The sequence below is a fragment of the Wolffia australiana genome, chromosome 16 (assembly GCF_029677425.1).
Source record: "Wolffia australiana isolate 7733 chromosome 16, ASM2967742v1".
Classification (NCBI taxonomy): Eukaryota; Viridiplantae; Streptophyta; class Magnoliopsida; order Alismatales; family Araceae; genus Wolffia; species Wolffia australiana.
The window spans coordinates 1,724,493-1,737,739 of record NC_135850.1 but is presented as its reverse complement, the minus strand read 5'-3'; positions in this window follow the sequence as shown (position 1 = coordinate 1,737,739).

Here is a 13,247-nt window from a genome sequence, read left to right as displayed (position 1 = left end):
ATTAGACTAGAAAAATTAAATTTCAAATAATTAAAGTTACAATTATTTTATTTATCTGATATCAGCCTACCTTAAGGTTATATTTATTATTATAATGACATGAATCATATTTATTTATGTTATATTAAAATATTAATGGATTATAAAGTGAGAATCAAGCAGTATATATAAACATGAGACAGTAACATGTTCAAACACACATGCTATTACTATGACATGAATAATATATGCACAACAAAATAGATGAACTTAAAGGATCATAGATGAAAGATGGAGGTATTAAAATGAAAAAAATATGAAAAATAAGGATTATTTCTAAAACAGTAAACTGAGTTTTGGGGTAAGGTGACCTTATGTTTTAAAAAGCCTTTGCTCCTAAAATGAGGGCGCACTATTTTCTGAGATAATAAAATTTGAGAATAAATTTTCACAAAATCCATAAATAAAATGATTCAACCAAAGTTAATAACAAACCCCAAATGTATGAGCCCAACAAAAGAAAATGGAGAAGAGGATTTCATGGAGCCCTACAACACACCACCAAAATACTATTATTAATGATCCAAGCACCATCATGAACTTAATTCTATAGGAACAATTGATGGAGGACCATATGAAGGAGCACACTCAGTCTTGTCACCAACCACGTCGTGTATCTGGCGCTGACGTGAAGAATCCACATTTCCGGTATCAGGTCTGACGACGGGTTCCTTCTCCGGTGGTTCTTTCTTAAATAATCACTTGTTTTACGATAGTCTCTGCTGTTATATTTCCATCCTCCTTTCGGGAGGCTCCCCTGTATGTGTTTGGTCCACCCCATGAATGATGTTTATGTGTATGTCTTATTGATTCACTTTGTACCTTTAGGGGGAGTCCATTTGACTTCTTACCCCCCTAAAGGACCCTTTTAGGGGGAAGCCCAATAAGCATCCCCCTTAAAAGGACCCACAAGGACGTCCATAACTGTCCCCCCTATTCTATAAGAAGAGAGGGAAGGGTGAACGTGGAAGGCAGGGTTGTCTTATTTCAAGAAAAAAAATCCAGATCTGTTTCGTTGAGTTGGCAGTTATTTTGTTCTTTGAGAGAGTTGCTGTTTGTGTTGAAGACCTTTTTGATCTTCATGTTGTATCTCGGAGATCTGATTGGGAAGGAAAACAGCTGAAGATTACTGCCCTTATCGCTGGCTTCTCCAAGCTCCAGTAATTCTTCTCCAAAACCAAAATGTCAGTTGCTTTGAAGAAGATTCAATGGTGATGGTTCCCCCGAACATCTGATATTCCACGTGTAGTTGTCGAATCTGGCTTCCACGAACATCAAGTGGGCGTTGCTGTCGCCCAGGGATTTTCTACGGTCTCACTTGGACCAATTCCACTCTTTCCCTCTTGTTCCTTGACCGTCAACTGGCTGCTTGTGCTTCCCCTGACGACCTCGTGTCAATCCGGCTTGCCTTCATCGACGATCGACCACTCTGGTTCAGCATCTCCTTCTTGATGTCGGTCGACCCAGAATTTTCACCGTGAATCTTCCTCGATAGTTCCCTCCCTGATCAATCACTCGGGAACTCTCCTCGACGTGATCATTCTCTAGCGGTGTCGCACATTTCGACCAGTTCTCACTACCGCTTACTGCTGCGGAATTTTTCCGACAATACACACACCATATCGTTTGGGAATGTGGAGCGGCGAGGTGAAATGATCACCTCAGGTATCTTTTCATCCATCTTCGCCTCTGAAACAACTCGCTCCATTCTTTAGCGAAGGCTTGCCATGTTCCACGAATCTTCTCATGTTGTCGATCGCAGACCAGTCTGCCTCGATCCAAACCGATCGTCACCGCACCTTCATCTGTGACGAAGCTGTTCACCCTCGAAGTTTAAGTTTGTGCCCGGGGCATTGAATCTTACCATGTCTGTCCCAAGACGGTCAGCATGACCGAGTATCCAGATTTACAGTCCTCAGCCTTCTCCATGTTGCAGTTGTGTTATCAGAAGTAGTCAAACACGCCCGGCCAGCTCGCGACTCCAGCCTTGTAGAACATCGTTGTCGCGCCATTCTCGTCGACTGGAGCATCAGATTTGACATGTCCCATTCTCTCCTCTCCCCAATTAATTTACAGCATTAATTATCTTTATTCAGTGCCCATTGTGAATGTTCCTCTGCCTCGAGTGATTTTATACGAATTTAGAGATAGCCACCGACTACGTGATAGGATTATTTATTTTAATCGCTGTTGGACTGGTGTCGCTCCCGGTGATATTGTGGACGAATACGGCTGAAATTTGTTCTCTGTTTCATTGGATTGTTTGAACTTAACTCGCGGGTCATTGGGAGCTTGATCATGATACCATCCCTCTCGTGTCGACAATTGGTTACACCTCAGATCATTGGACAATTGGTTCAATCATACACATCATTTCACTTCCATAATATCGCATTTAGTGATTGCTCCTCTATGACATGGCATGACTCGCCGACCTCGTCCGTCATGTTGCATCAGGAATGTTACATTATTTACACAATTTTGATTGCGCCTTATAAGTTCACAAAGGAAACTAACTGTAGATATTTTGTGAAACACTTTTTTTTACATTATTTTGAACTAATTAGAAACGAATATGGGTATTCCAAAACCCAATTTGGGACACAATATGAAAATAAACAATAATAAATATATGAAGCTTTGATTCTACTTATAAGTGATAAAGATGAATATTACACTTCTGAGAATAAGAGAATGGAGAAGAATATGTATTGTGATACTAAAATGTTTCCATAGTACTTTGTAATATTGTTACCATTACTTGAATGATGAATAAATAATATCTAATTTGAAATTCATATAAAAGATTATTATCTCATCTATCATATTAACATTCCTATTCTTGAAATTTCAACTATCAAATATCCTTCTGTCTTCCACTGTTTTCCCCAACATACTATGCTTCAAAAACTGACGACTCTACTATATTTCTCCAAAACCTGCACATGCTGTCATATTTTTTACAAAATTTAATTTTATGTACTAGTGAGAAGTGTTTTAATGTTTATTAAGAAATCTAAAGACAGAGCATAAATCAAATAATCTATAATAATTAAAACATATATTTTTAAAAAAATTTCTCAATCGTAATACATATATCGTAAGTATTAAAATTAGCAATATGGCATAAAAATATTACATTATTATTTTTAAAATTTTAATTTTCAAAATAAATTAACTTTTTATTTAATAATATTTAAAACATACACAACTAACATGATTTATCTTTTATTTTGGCATGTCAATGTGGGACAACCCATAATGTTGGCTTTCACTTAGTAAATGGTTAAATCAGCACTACTAGATTGATGTAAAATGAACAACAATGAGTACCCAGATTGGGCATCATAAAAAGATTACTAAAAGTGGTAAATATTTTTAAAACAAAATTATAGTCTAGTGTTTACATTTAAAAGCAGTTTAGTTTTCAAAATCATTATGTAATTATGTTCAGGTTATGGAATAAACAATGATATGAAACTTGATTCATGCTTCAGAAGAAATAAAAATCCAATCAGACATGTAAAATAAAACCAAAACATTTGGATGGCAGCATTTGATAGGATGCCCATGGACAAGTCAAATGTTCTACCATATGAGCATGAATAAAAAGTGTTGTTCCATTTGAATATTTCATTGGCGTTCTCAAGTATCTTATAAATAGGTATGTTTCAGTTACATGTTTAAAGATAAGTGATCATGATAGTGTGATCTGATCATAACTCACTAATCATTGCACATATTCTTGGACTTCTATGTTCAATGCATTTCCTATTTATTTATAAGAAAATTTATTTCATAAATAAATTAAATTAATTTGTATCAATACACATGAATTTATCTTGATCACAAAACAACTTCCCTGGATTTTTTTTCATATTCAAGCCAAGATTGATTTGAATCCCATGGTTAAATACTTTTAGGTCATAGTAAAAAAAGAACCGTTTGATCGCAAGGTGTCTTTGATGTCTCAGGTCTAAGGACTTCTTACACAAGAGTGACATGAATCATCGTGATTGATATCAGATATAATATCTTTCTAGGGTTCATATGTGTGGGGCTATAACATTTTTGTATGTTTATGTTGTGCCCAAGCTAATCACACATCCCACACCTTGTTCATTATTCAATATAATGCATGTGTGCTTATAAATGAAATCCATGAATGCATGATATTACTAAATGAGTTTAGATGAAATAATAGTATGTGATTACTTGTCTTTATGGACAGAGAAATATCTATAAAGAATATTATTTTCTAGCCCCATGCATATGAATCCTCGAAAGGTACTATACCTAACATCAATCAAGTTGATTTATGTCACACTTGTGTAAGTAGTCCTTCGACCTGATACATCAAAGGCACCTTGCGAACGGACAGTTTTGTTTTCTTACTATGATTTAAAATTCTCTAGCTATGAAATTCAAATCAATCTTAGCTCAAATATGAAAACAAAAGCTAGGGAAGCCATTTTGTGGTCAAGATAAATTTAGTACAAGCGGATATTATCTCCAGAGAATGAAATTAAATTACACATTAATAGGTATTCTCCAATGATTTTTATCCCATCATTTATAACTAAATGATTTTGTAGGGTTTCATGATTAATCATAACCTAATTTATTGGAAGTTGATGCAGATGAAGGATTATAAATACATGGTAACCAATGATGGTAAAGGTTCCATCAGAGAGTTCACATACTCATTTCCATGTGACAGAGGACAAGATGTAATTAGGCTCCGATGGGCTGGTAACTGAACCTATCAATTGCATTGCATAGAATCTTGATTAATTAGTATATATGTAAATGTAGCTCATTAGTAAGCTTTGTAGATATAGGTTATTAGGCCATTAGAATTATTAAATAGAAAGATACAAAGGCCTAGTGGGTTACACACACAAGATTTTAAAATGTTGGTGGATATAATGTACGGGTGCATAATTTTGTGAGTTTTCTCTATCGATGGAATTTATGGAAATTTCCTAATGAAGGAGTATAATTAAATGAGGGCACTTACTTTTGATGCCCATGTGAGTCATTCTTGGGTTTCCTGCCCTCTCTTCTCATATTCTTCCCAAGTGTTACGTCTAGTGAGACTAGATGGTGATGGGTTCCATTTTATGGTAGCATATGTTTGATGGAGTTAAAAGGAGACTGAATTCTTTCAAGATCATGAGGATACGTCTAGAAGCCATATATTAGAATCGCTTGATAAACAACAGTATTCAAAAGATGAGTACATTTATGAGTTCATCAAATTCAAAATATTTTTCTGTTTAGGATGAAGCAGAAAAATCATAGAATTTTATTGAGGGATGCCATTTTTAAAGATGTTCATAATAATTGCTAAGGGTAAAGTTTGAGAGTTCAGAAGGGGAAAATCTTTTTTCATAAAATATAGCTTTTGTAAAGTCATTTGAGACCTTGTATATAACTCCATATCATCACAACTCCAACAACGGATATGATTTTTAATGAGTTTCAAAACATTCTTGTGAGATAAAGTTTCATCATTTTAATAGGCAAATATTTAATGACATGTCATTCTTACTTTGAATAAAACATAGTCAAATATTATATGTTTATAGTTTCTAAAAATATCAGAATAGTTCAATTATAAATTAAAGGAGTTATAGGTTAACTTTATAACTTAATATGTTATTATATCATATTTAGAAGGTATATTTAACAGGAAAAACCAAATGATTACCTATATGTTATTTCATAGTAATTTATTGAGAAAGTAATAGAACGGGCATTGGAAAAACTATATTCTAGTTAAATTTGAAAGGGTTATAACGATATAAATAAAAATTACTATATCTTAAGAAGGATATATAATAAAAGGACAGGAATTCACCTGATGCCTATAGTTTTCCAATCATGATCTTTTTCTGGTATCTGATATACATCCAATATTCATAGAAGTTGATATGGGACTGATAAGCCTCAAAAAGTGGTGTAATTAAAATCCCAATTTAACGTGTCATTAGAGTTAGACTTATACGATAAATTTTGTAATATTTCCATTTATCAAAATATAAAAAAAATAGGATGAGAAAGGTGTAGATCCACAGGGAGGCAACTTTCTAAGAAATTATCAGTTTTTATTTTGACTAAAGTTTTAGAAAACAAAGATGTGCTTAAGTGAAATTCCTCTTTATGACTTTGTTTTGTTTTGTATTGACATGAATCTATTTATATTCTTTTATTTGAAGTTTAATTTTTGGTCAAAGTCAGAAATGAAATTGACAACCCATATTTTTTAGCAAAACTGAAATCAACCTGCTGCAACAATAGGATTGTATGAATTTTTTATGGTATTTAATTGAGAAATATTAAGCGAAACAATATAATTTACAATTGGTAATCAAGATGGATGAGTTTTCTTGTGAAATTTGAGGATTAGATAGAGTAAATATGGAACTGAATTTTTCAACAATTAATTTCCAAATCAAGAGAGAGAAAATAGAGAGAATAACCTAGAGAGAGAAAGTGAATAAAATTGGAGAAAATGAGTTTTAGGTCTAATTAAAATTGGATCTACGAATCTAAGATAGCAGATGAGATGAGAAATAGAATAGGAAGATATTTTTGTACTCAAATCTTGAACCAGAATCAATATGCAATGCTCTTCACCATTCAAAAAACCTCCAAGGGCATGCATATCTCACCCATGCAATGGCGTTTTGGAAACATTCCAAAAAGCATTCAAAGGTGAAGAAGAAACTTTGTCAAATAAGGCCTAAAGTGAGCCTATATAAGTGGGCTCTACCCACTCTCTCTCTCTCTCTCTCTCTCTCTCTCTCTCTCTCTATATATATATATATATATATATATATATATATATTCTCTATTTATTCCCCCCGACGTGTACGTAGTCAAATCAAGAGAACAAGAAACCTAATTTTTCATTCACATGGTATCAGAGCGGGTTCTTCTCAGCGCTGATCTCTTCCACAAAACAAGATCACCAGATCTCCTTGGCGGAACTCTGTTCTTGATGCTGTTCTTGGCGGAACTCCTCGATGTCGCCATCTCCTCAGCGTCGATCTCCTCCACCGACCCGACTCACCCCTCCCAGGCTCCGCCCGATATGCTCCACCACCCTTCTTCTCCGATCAGGCCTTGACTCCGTCCGATCTCCTCGTCGTTGCCATCCTTTGCCACCCAGGCTTGCCGAGGCACCTCCCAGCCTTGCCCAAGCGTTGTTCCTCTCCCAGGCTTGCCCAGGCACTGCCCAGGCTCGCCCAGGAGCCACTTCACACCTAGGCACCGACCATGCTTGCCTAGGTGCCGCCCAGGCTCGCCCAAGTATTATTCCCCAACCATGCATCACCCAGGTCTTTGATGGCTCATGCCATCAAGGATCGTCATCGACGTCATCCGCGCCGCTCGCCATCGACGTCAAAGACTGGGTGAAAGACGCTCGATCATCACTTTTGTTTTCATCTTTCTTTTTCTTGTGATTTTGTGTTTTCCCTTTCGCATCGTTTTGTTTTTGTCGCATTCACGACGAGTCACATATGGCCGTCTTCGTCGTTATAGGAAGGGGCCCCTAGTCCTTTCCATTTTGTTTTTGTATTTTCACTTTCCCCTTTGTCTTTGTAATGGGGCCCATTCTATAACGGCCCCCTAAAGGATCAGACTTTCCCGCTTGTTGACCCACTTAGGGGGCCGATTTGACCTCTTCCCCATTACAAGGGAAGAGGGGGGCGCCCTAAGTGCTCAGACTTGTTTTTTTTGTGAAATTGGAATTTTGCTTAAGGAAAGACAGGTCTCCCCCTCCCGCAAAGGAAGAAGGGAGGGCGAAGAAGGGAAGAGGAGGGCGGAAGGAGAAGAAAGTGAGAGGGATCGGGGTGATTTCTTTGGCGACGCTGGTGAAGGTGCCGCAGCCGCCGTTCTCCCTCACCCCTCCATTCACCGTCGACTGCACGAGGAGGCCGATTGAATCTGGTCATAGACCTGCTAATTCGCGACTGCATCCACCGATTCGCTGTGCATCTATTGGTTGAGTCTGGCGGACATAATGTCCTCTATCAGACGGAGGAATTGCCCATCGCACGATTTGGGGCATTGATTCTTGCTGAACCACTGCATTCGAGCTAATTCTCCTCGATTGATCTCCGATCCCGACATTTCCGTTCTTTCTCTTGTCCATTGGATCAGTGAATCATCTCTGGTGAAGGATTTCTTTCCGTTGCCCAAGGATTGGGCGGGAATATTGCTTGGAGCTACAGAATCTGCACAAGACGACCGGCGACTCTCGTGAGTCCACGACAAACTCCCCCATAAGTGCAAGGCTCTCACCTGGCCAACCTGTATCGGGCAAGGCTCCTGCCCAATCACGGTAGGTTAAATTGCTCAATCTGGGCCTCTGTTCGACTAGCAATCGCCAAAGCCTGGCCAAGCCAAGCCCATCAACCTCGCCAGCGATCTGCTGCTCTCAGCCTGCGCCATTCAGCCACCAACGGACAACTCAACTCCAATCCGTAGATGCCGACCTGCCGACGACGGTCTGATTGATGCTGTCAAATTAACGCCAGTTTTCCCCGTGCCGGTGGCCTCGCCATGTCCTCGCCTTGGCCCGCGTTCCACCATTAAGACCTTCCATCGCTCGCGGCCACCATCGGGCCCCGTCCGCATCGGTCCATAGGGACGTGCTAACTGGGTCCCTCACCTCTTGAGCTGAAGCTTCGTCTCGCGCCTTCCTCCTTGGTCCCTGCTTCACTCTCCGCCGACCGCTCTCCGGCTCCTCTCCATCGCACTCACTTTGACCGCCGCATCGATGAACAACTTGCACGATGATCCGCCCGACGACGAGGTATACCCTCTTCCCACCGCTTGTTATTTTACCTTATGCAGTATACTTTCGTCTTGATTCCACCGCGCTCAGGCTAGGTAGGTGAGAGAGGAAAGAATTGAGAGAAAACTACGACTCTGTGAGTGTCTTACCGGTACGGACGAGATCGTCCGTTACATGCGAGCCCAACGGACAGAGTCCGTTCTATCGTAGTCGCCTACGTCGCTCCGACGAGGTTCGCGAGGCCACCGTCGTCGTCACATGCTGACCTCATCCCAGCTTGGAGCTCGGCACCTCCCTCGAGTCAGAGCCTGCATGTACGACACGTAGGGCACTCATTTTGCGCATCGTAGCTACATCAACCCGTTAGGGTTTTGATCCGTCGGACGACAACACCGTCGATGTTCGATACCATCATCATTTATCGACACCAAACCATCATATTCGGTGTCGACCGGACGACATCCTAGACGCCGTCCGACATCAGTCTTGTCCAAGGCACTGCCCTCACCTAGGACTCACCCCGATGCTGCCTAGGCTCGCCCGAACTCGCCCAGGCGCCATCCAAGTCTTGCCTAAGGCACCACCCTCACCTTGGCTTGCCCAGGCGCCGCCTAAGCTCACCCAGACTTGCCTGGGCGCCGCCCAAGTCTTGTCCAAGGCACCGCCCTTGCCTAGGACTCGCCCGGGCATCGCCTAGACTCTCACGAACTCACCCAGGCGCTACCTAGGCTCATTCTCTTCTCAGCATCGCACTCGCCTAGGCAATGCCCTCGCGTAAGTGCCGCTAAGCACCGTCCATCGGGTGTTGTCCTCCCTCGACGCCACTTCTCCTTGGCGTCTCACTTACTCCAAGTGCTGCCCGCCGAGTACCAATCAGCAACGTCCAAGCAACACTATCTTAGGTGTTGCTCCCTGATAAGTCCCAAATGAGTCATGTAATTATTCATATTTTAAAGGCATTTTGGGATCCATTCATGTGTATTTCACCCTATTTTATGAAATATTGCATGTTAGGCGCTAAATAGAACAAATGATGAAAATGATGCATTTTAATATCAATTTTATGCACATTATACAATTTAAATATTTTTTAGTTGAAATATAAATTTAAGACCTATTTAATTTTCTCATGTTCTATTTAGCATCTTGTCTACGAAATCGCAGTTAAAAATCATTATTTAATCTGCATAAAGTGATAGAGAAATACTATTGAAAAAAAGAGAAAAATATATATATAAAGATAAAAATGGGGTTTTGTACAGGCCGGCTAAGGAGGCACACCCAAGAATCAGGCCACATACCAGCAGCCAGGTCGAAAGCCGGTCCAGCCGCTGGCGAGGACAATGGACGAGGAGCCCAAAGAGAACAGATCCAAGGCCATGTCGAACGCAAGCCCGAAGAAGTCACATTAAGTGGTATGGATATCATATGAGTAGTAAATTGGCTCCAATAAAAATATACTAATGTAAATTTTTAAAATTGTCCATATGGGTTTGCGAATCTCTAAACCGCTGTGGGCCGGGCTGCAAAGTAAAAACATGATCGCGGCCCGACGGGCCACGATCTTAAAGAAAACAAGAAGAAATTGATTCCTGGCTTCGAGCTAACCCGGCCTGAAGCCCGTATCATTTCGGGCTTTTTTAAAATAAGAGGTCTAGATCTCAGCCGTCCGATCTTCTCAAGGAAGATCGGACGACGAGATCAGCCTCTTGTTATATAACATTTTCATTTTACATTTTGCAGGCCCTTGATTGGTCAGGGTAGCTGACAAGGATGCGGGGCCTGATGGCGAACGAATCGTAGACGGCAAAGGCAACGTGGACTGCTCACGTGGACGGTGATGGAGTGCTGACATGGCGAAGATTGGGGTACATCATACAGGGGTCCACGGCTGCGAGGGCATTTCCGTCCAATTTAGCCCCTGGCCGTAGACTCCGCCGGCCGGAGGCGATTCTCGGCCGATGGGGGGGACCGCTTGGCGATCCAACGGCCCGAGAGGACCCCCCAGAGCAGCCTCCTTCCATCAGACGGCGTCGAGGCTCCCTCCCAAGCCGTTAGAAAGGGGCTGAGAGCCCCAATTTCGCCATCTCTGGCTGCAAGAATAGAGGGACGGCGGAGAGCTCTCACAGGTGACCCAATAGCCGGCGAGGTGCCGTGACACACCTCTAAGGCTCAGAGGACTCTCGAGAAGATCTCGGAGGTCCTACCTTCATCGAATCGCACCCGGACGGAGGAGGAGAGTCAGAAAATCGAGCTAGGCGGCGACGACCGGCACCGCCACGACTGCTCTCTGAATCAGGGTGTTCAGTGAGGTTTGAGCTTCGTAGATTATCCCCATATATCCGTTTTGAGCTTAACGGGAAATTTTATTCAAATTTTCATCATATAATTGTGTTTTCGATTCATTTTGATTCGGTGATTTCTTAGGGGCATATCATCGAACACCTAGTGTGTTCGATGAACAATATTCGATTTACCCAAGTTCTATGTCATTAAATCTTATAAAACATCAATAATATATCTCGATTTCTTTTGAGCATTCTGTCGAACACCTTGCGGGCGTTCGACAGAAATACCCGCCTCCCTTTATAAAATCCATAAAAACGTATAAAAAAACTTTCTACTAAGTAAATCTTATATAAACAGCTTCTCTTCTATCCCTCCTTAGGGCATTTGGTCAAACACCTCTCAGGTGTTCGACTAAATCTACCTGTATTTCATAAAATAATTATAAAAATTCCGTCAAAAAAAACTATAGAAATCATAAACAACCTTTTCACTTCTATTATTATCCTCTACATCCTCCTTATATCTCTCTACACACAGAAGTTCTTACTTATCATATTATAGTTAGATACTCACTTATTATCTTCCCATCTGTCTTATTAATATATAAATACTTCTCTATCCCATCTGTTCTCTCTCAGCATATATATACCCATCTATATAACTCTTTTCTTTCCTCTACCCTCTTATTACTAATTACTCTTATTAAGTACTTCATATTTCTTCACTAGCTACCTAGCATCTTAATTCCTTCTTATTCTTAGTAGCGATTAAAGATATATCCATATAACTAATATTCCATTTTTATACATATCTTATTAAAGTATAATCCTCTCTACCTATTAACTAGATATCTCTTCTTACTAATATTATCTTTAGTATTATTATTACATATTATTAACTAATAACTCAATTATCAAATCTACACCTAAAGGCCAGTCCCTGTGGAGACGACCTTACTCCTACTTATACATCTTTGAGTAAGTTTCTATTTTTATAAATTTATTTGATTGAAGGCAAATTAATAACAACGACAATTAAAAATTAATTACGCAATTTGCTTCCGTCACTCTCTCCTCGACGCCGCCATCTCCTCAGGGTTGCCCTCCTTGGTGCTGCTTAACAATCACCTTCTCGGCACTACCATCCCTTAACGTCGCTCTAAGGTGGCCCAACTAACTTATCAGCTTTCTGCCTTGAAGCATAGACAACTTGAGCGACTCAATTCCCTTGACATGAACTATTTCCACTCGGACAAGCTGCTTCGAGACACCCCATCACGGTGCAACTTACCCGACCAGCGTACATCTTTAGTGGCAAAAACTACGGGTCATGGGTGTTAGGGTTTGAGCATTTCTTGATGCCTCACAACTTGAGTCACCACCTGACGATGGAGCCTCCCAGTCCGACATCACCAGAACACATAGCGTGGAAGCAGCTGGATTCAGTTATCTTATCGTGGATATTCCAGAGTATTGAGCAGCCAATCTCTGAACCCCTTGCTCAAATCCACCCCGCCAAACGACTTTGGGCGACACTGGAGAGTATGTACGCAAATCGGAGTAACTTTGGTCACATAGTGGAGATCCTCAAAGCACGCATATCATTAAAGCAGGGCAATTCGACACTCCAATACCCCTTCGGATGCATTCAGGCGATAATCCAGGATTTGGCTATCAGCTAATCACGACAGACGTATGAACATTGAAGCGTTATCGCCAGGATTTGATTGCAGGTGCGTATGGTGGCGGACTAAATCCATCTATCGCCTCACAGATCAGAGGAACTATTATCTCTGGAGAACGCGTCTCCGATACCACTGAGATCTTCTCGGCTGCACTTCAAGTGTCTACCGGAGCACCACGAGTCTCGCCAAGAACTTCTTCTGCTCCATATGCAATGGTCGTGTCTACACTGTCTACTTCAAGGACTGATGGCAGTCGACCACCTCGTGGAGAGGGACGCAACTCCTTTCCACCATGTTCTAATTGCGACAAACAAAATCATCCTTCCAACAAGTGTTGGAAGCAATTTGGGTGACCTCAATCCGCTCATGCAACATTGGAGACTCCAACCGCTCTAGTCGCACATCCAGCATCAAGCCTCCCCTCAC